General features: G+C 32.9%; 1 non-coding gene across 1 annotated transcript; it reads left to right on the forward strand.

The window, feature by feature from the left end:
- The first annotated feature begins 6,231 nt into the window (after positions 1-6,231).
- On the forward strand, positions 6,232-6,338 carry LOC122632740. The gene has a single exon (XR_006327943.1). It is a non-coding gene; the product is annotated as a U6 spliceosomal RNA (small nuclear RNA).
- Positions 6,339-7,579: the final 1,241 nt, after the last annotated feature.

The raw sequence follows: 7,579 nt of genomic DNA on the forward strand, positions 1-7,579 counted from the left end.
AATATGATTCGATGAAGATCGTGTTACCTCTTCTATATATTTCCTTTACTCGGTCGCATCTCTTTGACTTGGTATGGACCGATCGTATTATGGACATACATATATGTGGAATAGTCGATGACACGTAATTAAAGGACACGGTATATATATATATATATATATATATAGAGAGAGGGAAAGAGAGGGAGAGAGAGAGAGAGAGAGAGAGAGAGAAAGAGAAAGAGAACGAATACAGCTTTGATTATAACGATCCTCAAATGTCCATTGCTGTTAAATACGATATTTGAAGCTTCGTTTTAATAATCGGTAGTATTCTTTTTTTCGATATTATATTTTGTTCGATGATCAATTGCTTCTTAATCATTTCGATAGGTTAGGACAACCATCCAAATGGAATGATTCTTTTTTAAAGATCACCTTTTTGATAACTTGCAAAGATGTAAAATTTGGATGTGATCTTGAGAAAGAGGTAATTGATTATTTAAGATCACTTTTGAAACTTTTGTCTCATATTCTATAGTGTTAACTCTTTGAAGCAGGTTTGAATTTAACGTCCTACTTCCATATATATATATATATGTATATGTACACATGTATATCTATATATATATATATGATACCTAATATGCATGGTGAAATCATTTTTATATTACCTGAAAAAATTAAAATTACTTGAAGTAATAGGATTTACATTGATTCTCACGTACATATTCAATTTAGTTAGTAAATTTGATCTACATATATACATATATACATAATTGAATACTTAAATAACCTTTTCTTTTTATTTCTTCCTTTTTTTTTTTTTTTTTTATTCATTCTACATAATACAGATACTTTAATGATTTAAAATGAATCTACTTCGTTAAATTTTATAAGAATAAAATTTCTCTGCAATACGGGCCATTTTTGTATTTTCTAAAATTCTGTGCTTCAAAGATTTCATTCACGAAAGAGGAGTGTAAAAATTACCGTCAAGAAAATATACATACGTAATTAGATTAAATCAATCAATAGAAGATATATATATATATATATGTATATATATTTATTTCAAATTGATATATTTAGGACTATTTACGAATACTAGAGAATTCGAAAGATGATGCACAAACGGATTTTGAAAAAAAAATCACTGAACTAACAGAAATCAGGTAAACGATCGGTAATGGTTTCATGTGACAGAAATGGAATCCTACGGTGTTCAATATGCTTTGGGACATTTTGAAGTATTGAGGTTCTGTCATGTCATACAGCATCGACGTTTCGCATCGACGTTTAATGTGGTTTCACCCATTTCGTCGTTTCTTCGACACCCAAAACCTGGTATCGTCCACCCTTTATGTCGCCTTTGAACGGTTCTGAATCGCTATTCTCTCGATTTGTACATACGTTCAAACTTGACTCGTTACAAAACCAAATTCAAATCGAATATCAACGTGCGGTCTTTATTATTGTATTAAAAGTATTTATACGTTTGATATCCTCTAACAATTCTTGCAGATTTCACTTTTGTCGTTTTAAATATCTGAGGTAAATCAAATGTCAAAGTTCTTGGAAGTCGTTTGAAAAATATTATATCATAAATCCTTTTATCTTTTGTGATTTAACGTTACATATCGGATAACTGATTTTTATTTCACTTTGTTTCGTATTTCCCTTCTTTTTCTTTATTTCTTTGTTTTATTTCGTTTCGTTTTTTTCTCCCTCTCGACACGACAAGTAGTGACACGAAGTTATAAGTATAATATTGATTTATTTTAAACGCGATTGGAATATTATATGGGGCGTTCGTGTAATCTGGACTATCACGTTACAATATGAAAAAGTATTATCCTACGTGATACGTCGTATAGGAAATAGAAACGGTATATGATCAACGAAATAAATAGGATGCAGGGTAAAATGCGCACGGTAAAAGATCGTACGATTTTAACGTGATTCATACGTGCTTTATTACTCGGGAATAATTGTATAAATTTGGTTATATAACGCGAGTTTCTCTGATAAATCGATACGCGGTATCGATCAGTTGCAAATGTCAGTGGAGAACATTGGGAACATAAAACTCGTCAAGGTATTGGCATGTATTTATATATACACCTATTAGTGAATCAGTGCAATGATACGAATAATATTTTCGCTAATTAATGGAAACATCGGTGGTACATAGTATCATCGTCCAATTAGCTTATTATCAAAATATACATACGTACATACATACATATGTTATATTATACAAGTTAATCTAGAGGACCTTCGGGTTAGCTAGGATTAAGGGCAAAAAGGAAGGAGTTACGAATTATCTCGATTAAAATGTGATGCCGTTGAACCGTAATTTATCTAATGTTGTGGTAATTGAGAAGAGTTAATTCTCTCTAACACGTAGACAGTGCGCAGAGAGCGAGTTTTAAATTAAATTTTTTCCCTTCCATCCTTCGACCCTCTCTCTCTCTCTCTCTCTGTCTCTCCCTCCTTACCTTCCTTCCTTCCTTCCTTCCTTCCTTCCTTCCTTCTCTTTCTCTTCTCTTTCTCTTTCTCTTTCTCTCCGTCTTCGGCTAGGTAAAGCTCATACTCTAATTACACTAATGAAGTAAATAGCGCACGTGAAACTGCCGTCACGGCGGGAGATACTTTTTCTCTTTTGTATTCACACCGATGTTATCTCTAAAGTTCAACTATAGTAGAATAAATGAACGTTCCCACGTCCTATCCATGTTCTGTTACCGTTCGTGATATCAGATAAATGTGTATGTATGGATTATTGTCCGATGTTACATGACAATGTTCAACTTTATTATATCGTTGATCTCATTTATTTAATTCCAAGTAAAATTGTTTATGAAAAATACAGATACGTATGTATATTTTATATGCAACAAACAATCCGCTTAAAGGCTTATTCCATTGAAAAGTTGAGAGAAATTGTGATACTTCAACTACGATGATGTTGTTATCACGAACTATATCAGTTTCATACATATCGTCGAGAGCTTAGCCTATGATATTTTCTATACGATGTCAATAAAAATTTCGCTTATGACGACATAAATTTATGATAAGATATTACGGTGTCTGTATATTTTGACGTATCATAAAAAAACGCTTACGTATATATAAAAAAAAAAAAAAAAAAAAAAAGAGAGATAGCTTATACCAGACCTCTAAACGAAATAGCAAATATCGTACTGCTTTATTTTTCTACTTTTTTCTTAGTTTTTTTTTGTTAGACGAAAAGTAGAAATATAAATATATTTCATTCGGTATACGCCCATCGCGGATAGAAATAATTTACGATCGGCTTAAAAAGTAAGTAACGCGTTGAAATTAATTTCAAAAGAAATATATATATATATATATTCTTTTTTTAATAATTCTATACATAATTTCGTCAACAATTCGTACGAAAAATTTAAACTCGAAATTACGTTCTTCTTATGACTTTTCCCTTTACTTTTGTTTTATCGTTCTCAACGATCGAACGGCAGAATACCGTGTTCTATTGTTTTTATTCACTTTAAATAAAATTATCTTTTTTGTATGGGAGACACTGATTGGAGGATCGCTGATAAAAGCGAAAATAAAAAAGGTGGAAAACTTGAATGCGATACTTCTTCTCGTCTGAAGTTCAGGAACCCCTATTATTACTGTGTTTACTTGGCTGGTGACTGATAGCTCAAGGAGATCAGGTCAGTATTGAGTCGGTCCAATTGTGTTATCCTCCAACCTCCAGTTTATCGGAAAGAGCTTTGTTATTTTAAACTCAATCCCATCTTCAGGGATGTTTTCTGTTTTTTCCTTTTTTTTTTTTTTTCTTTTTCTACTCCTTCTTCATCTTCGTCTTCTTCTTCTGCCAACAAAAGATTTTATTCGTCGTTTCACGTAAGGAATCGTAAAAATTTCTCGAAAACAAATATTCTTTCTATCTCTGTATCTCTAAATTCTTTCATTACCTCTTAAATATTTCTCCCGTATGAAATATTTGGAAAAGAAAGAAAACAAAAAGAAAAAGAGAAAAAAAGAAAAATGAAATAATTTTATTTGTTCAATCTTGAAACACGTACCTACATATACATTCGTACTCATCGTATTGATTTAACGCCGTCTTTACGTTATGGATACACTTTGGCCGCCATTTCTCACGCGGGATTTCCGAGGGTGGTAGGTAACCCTCGAGAATCGACGTAGACACTTCGTTCGCGTTAATATTACCCACCAAAGAGATTGGAAAATTGATCTTCACCGACGGACGTCATCGACGACGCCATCACGATTATCAACGTCTTGCGCGTCTTATTTTCTTTCTTTCATACCTTTCATTTCTTTATACTCTTTGAAATCAAAATAATACTTCATTAAGATGTTCTTCACATTGTGCTTGGACAAATAAAAGATCAAATTTTAACCCGTATGATCAATAAAGTAAAGTAATTGATATAATGTTATCATGGCGGCTCTCTCTGTGTGTCGGTGTGTACGTGTGTACGTAAGTACATACAAATGTATGTACATTTACCTTATAGATATAAGCTCGATTCTCTGCATCTTACTGTTTCTTCTTTGTACAAGTTTTCCATAATGTAGTTATACGCTCGTCTCGATTTCACGTTCGTCTCTATTTCGGCTTTTGAATCGGAGTTGTAATAACATAAAGTTTTAGATTATTTCAGTCGGAATCTCAGAAATGGGAATAATCAACTTCGGTTTGAGTTTGAGATAAAATCCATTTGGTTTGATATACAAGGTACAACATGATGATCACGAAAGTATATCCGAAAAGTGTCAGAAACGTTCCTCCGTTCGATGGAAAATATGATATTACAGAGAGTTACATATATCGTCGTTGATATATAAACGGTGTATCCTTTTCACTAGCTTTTACATAGGATAAATAAAAAGATAAAAATCAAAGAGCGAAAATTGTAATCTCGCATCATGAAACAATTTTACGAGGTTTATGAATAGTCATGTTTTTGCAATCGATAATTCTCTTTGACGAGAATAACGGCTATGTGAATCGTTCGACGATTTATATATTGTTCTATTCTCTTTATCATATAACTAGGATATTAATATTTATTTATTTTAATGCTCGAATTACCTATGCGCATAATATTAATGAGCGTAAAACGTAAGCGTATGGCCGTGTAAACGAGATTATAACGACCGTAACGATATGTAAATGTCATTTTCGTTGTTTCACAACGCCAAATATAATATCTTATATTATAAAGAAAGTTATAAGCTTTTCTTGTTGTCGTTGCAAATGAGAACATACGTTATATGGATTCGACATATATTTTATGTATTTATATCTACGAGCGAATATGCTTTTCTTCTTTTTCATTTCCCCATGTAAATGGATCAAAGAAAGTAGACGAGTGGCTCCTTGTTACAATTTTTATTGTTATTGCACTAAACGATATTCCTCGTCTGAAAAATCAATAGGAAACCATTCTGCGAAATTTCAAACTTTTATCACCTCGTTTAAGGATAATAAGAGGATAAAAATCCTAAACTTTATCTTTTTTCTATTCTCGCTTGTTACTTGGTATATTTCAACGAAAAAAAGAAAAAACACGTAAATAAAGCTACATACCAGCTCTAGTTCGTATATATATATTTTTTTTTCAGAATTGTAGATTGATTATTAAGAGTAAAAAAAATTTCATTTTCTGGAGAATGTTTTTACCAACGACAATCCATTGATTGACACCCATCAAAAAAGTCGATGAATAATGCTCCATTATCTAACTATTATTTGTAAAATTTGCAAAAAAATTGGCTTGGTAATTACAAAATGAAGAAGAGAAATATTTATTTTTATAATTCCACAATGATAAGTTGGTTTAAGAAAACGGATAGATATGTAAAGATGTAGTTAAAAAAAAAAAAGGATAATATTCTTTAATTATTTAAATTTAATTATAGAAATTAAACAAAAGTTGATAAACTAATCTTCATAACAATTTTCATCTATAATCTTTCTTCGTTTTATAGAATTTAATTAAATTGTGTAAAAGATTGAACTCGATGCAATTGAATTACGCTCCTAATTAATAGTGGCGCCGCCTGACGGCAGATTCAAGAAGTAACGTCAGACGTCATAATTCGGAAATTCGCCATCAGATGACACTGTTCTCAATTTTTATACACGGTAATACGATCTTTCTCGCAAGTGCTCAGATACAAAATTTACACTATATATACAAGTTTTTAAGCTCCTCTCATGTACTTGCTTCGGCAGTACATATACTAAAATTGGAACGATACAGAGAAGATTAGCATGGCCCCTGCGCAAGGATGACACGCAAAATCGTGAAGCGTTCCACATTTTTTGCCAACTTTATTATTGATTCCAATTCATTATTAATTAAAACATATTTCAAATAAATCTATAATCATATTTGATAAGTATAGTTGATTAAGAGCAAATTTTTTAAATATTATCTTTTCGTTCCACAATTAATACATATTTTTTTTCCTTTATAAATTACTCTCTCATTTTTCATATTTAAATAATTCTTACGTAAAAATACAAAAACGAATAACACATTGTTTTATCGTATCAGACGAATGAGATATACAAAGGATATCATATTATTTTTCTATGCTTCGAATAATAATCTACCAGGTTTCCTTTCGTTCTAATACATAATAGGATATTTTATATAACGTCGATGCACGTAACACGCGATACGACATTATTTCGCAATACGTCGTGTTTTACGCTAGTACGAAGCCGTTTACCGTTGCACTCCTTCGTCGAGACGATTGTTATCGTTTCGATGACGTCCAAAAAAAGAAGAAGAGGCAATAGCAATGAGACGTAGCAACAGCTGAGTGAGGAGAAACGAGGATGTTAAGCGTAAGGACGGACGAGAAGGGAAAGGGTATCGTTCGAGGCTCGTCGAAAAGAGGGTTGCTATCGTTGTAGATATAACTTGGCTAAAATCCAGTCAGAGGGAGTCTGCAACGAATAAAAAAAAAAAAAAAGTAAAAGAAGAAAAAGAAGAAGAAGAAGAAGAAGAAGAGGAAAAGGAGGAGAAGAAGAAGAAGAAGAAGAAGAAATAGAGGAGGAGGAAGAAAAAGAGAGAGAGAAAAAAAATAGTGGACAGAGGGGTAGCAACCGCGGAGTTTGTCGAAGACCCTAGCCAGAAATGAAGTGCCGGTTGCGCTCGGTGTCTTTGGCTCATAAACCTTTTTCTGCCGTTTCGATTCGGCCAGCCAGACGATTTTTCCTTCTGTACACATCAGCCCGAAAACGTTCTTTTCGCCGGTATCCTCCGAGAAATAGCGAGATCCCGTGAGTTTCGTCGCTTCGCTCTTTTTCGCTTCGTTTCACCGCTTAATCTCGCTCGTCCGATTTAATCCTAAACGACCTTCCCTCTGTACCTCCGTCTCTCCTCCCTCCACCCTCCCCGAAATGCTCGTCAACGATGAACGCCGAGAGATTCTAGAATTTTTCTTTTTCATTTTTATTTTATATTTATTTCCGTATTTAGAGCACATCGCGTCCTCGTCCTTTCCCTCGTCTTTCTGTCCCCGTCGACCCTTCTTTTTCTTTTTTCTCTCTCTC

This window comes from Vespula pensylvanica, chromosome 10 (assembly GCF_014466175.1).
Source record: "Vespula pensylvanica isolate Volc-1 chromosome 10, ASM1446617v1, whole genome shotgun sequence".
Lineage (NCBI taxonomy): Eukaryota > Metazoa > Arthropoda > Insecta > Hymenoptera > Vespidae > Vespula > Vespula pensylvanica.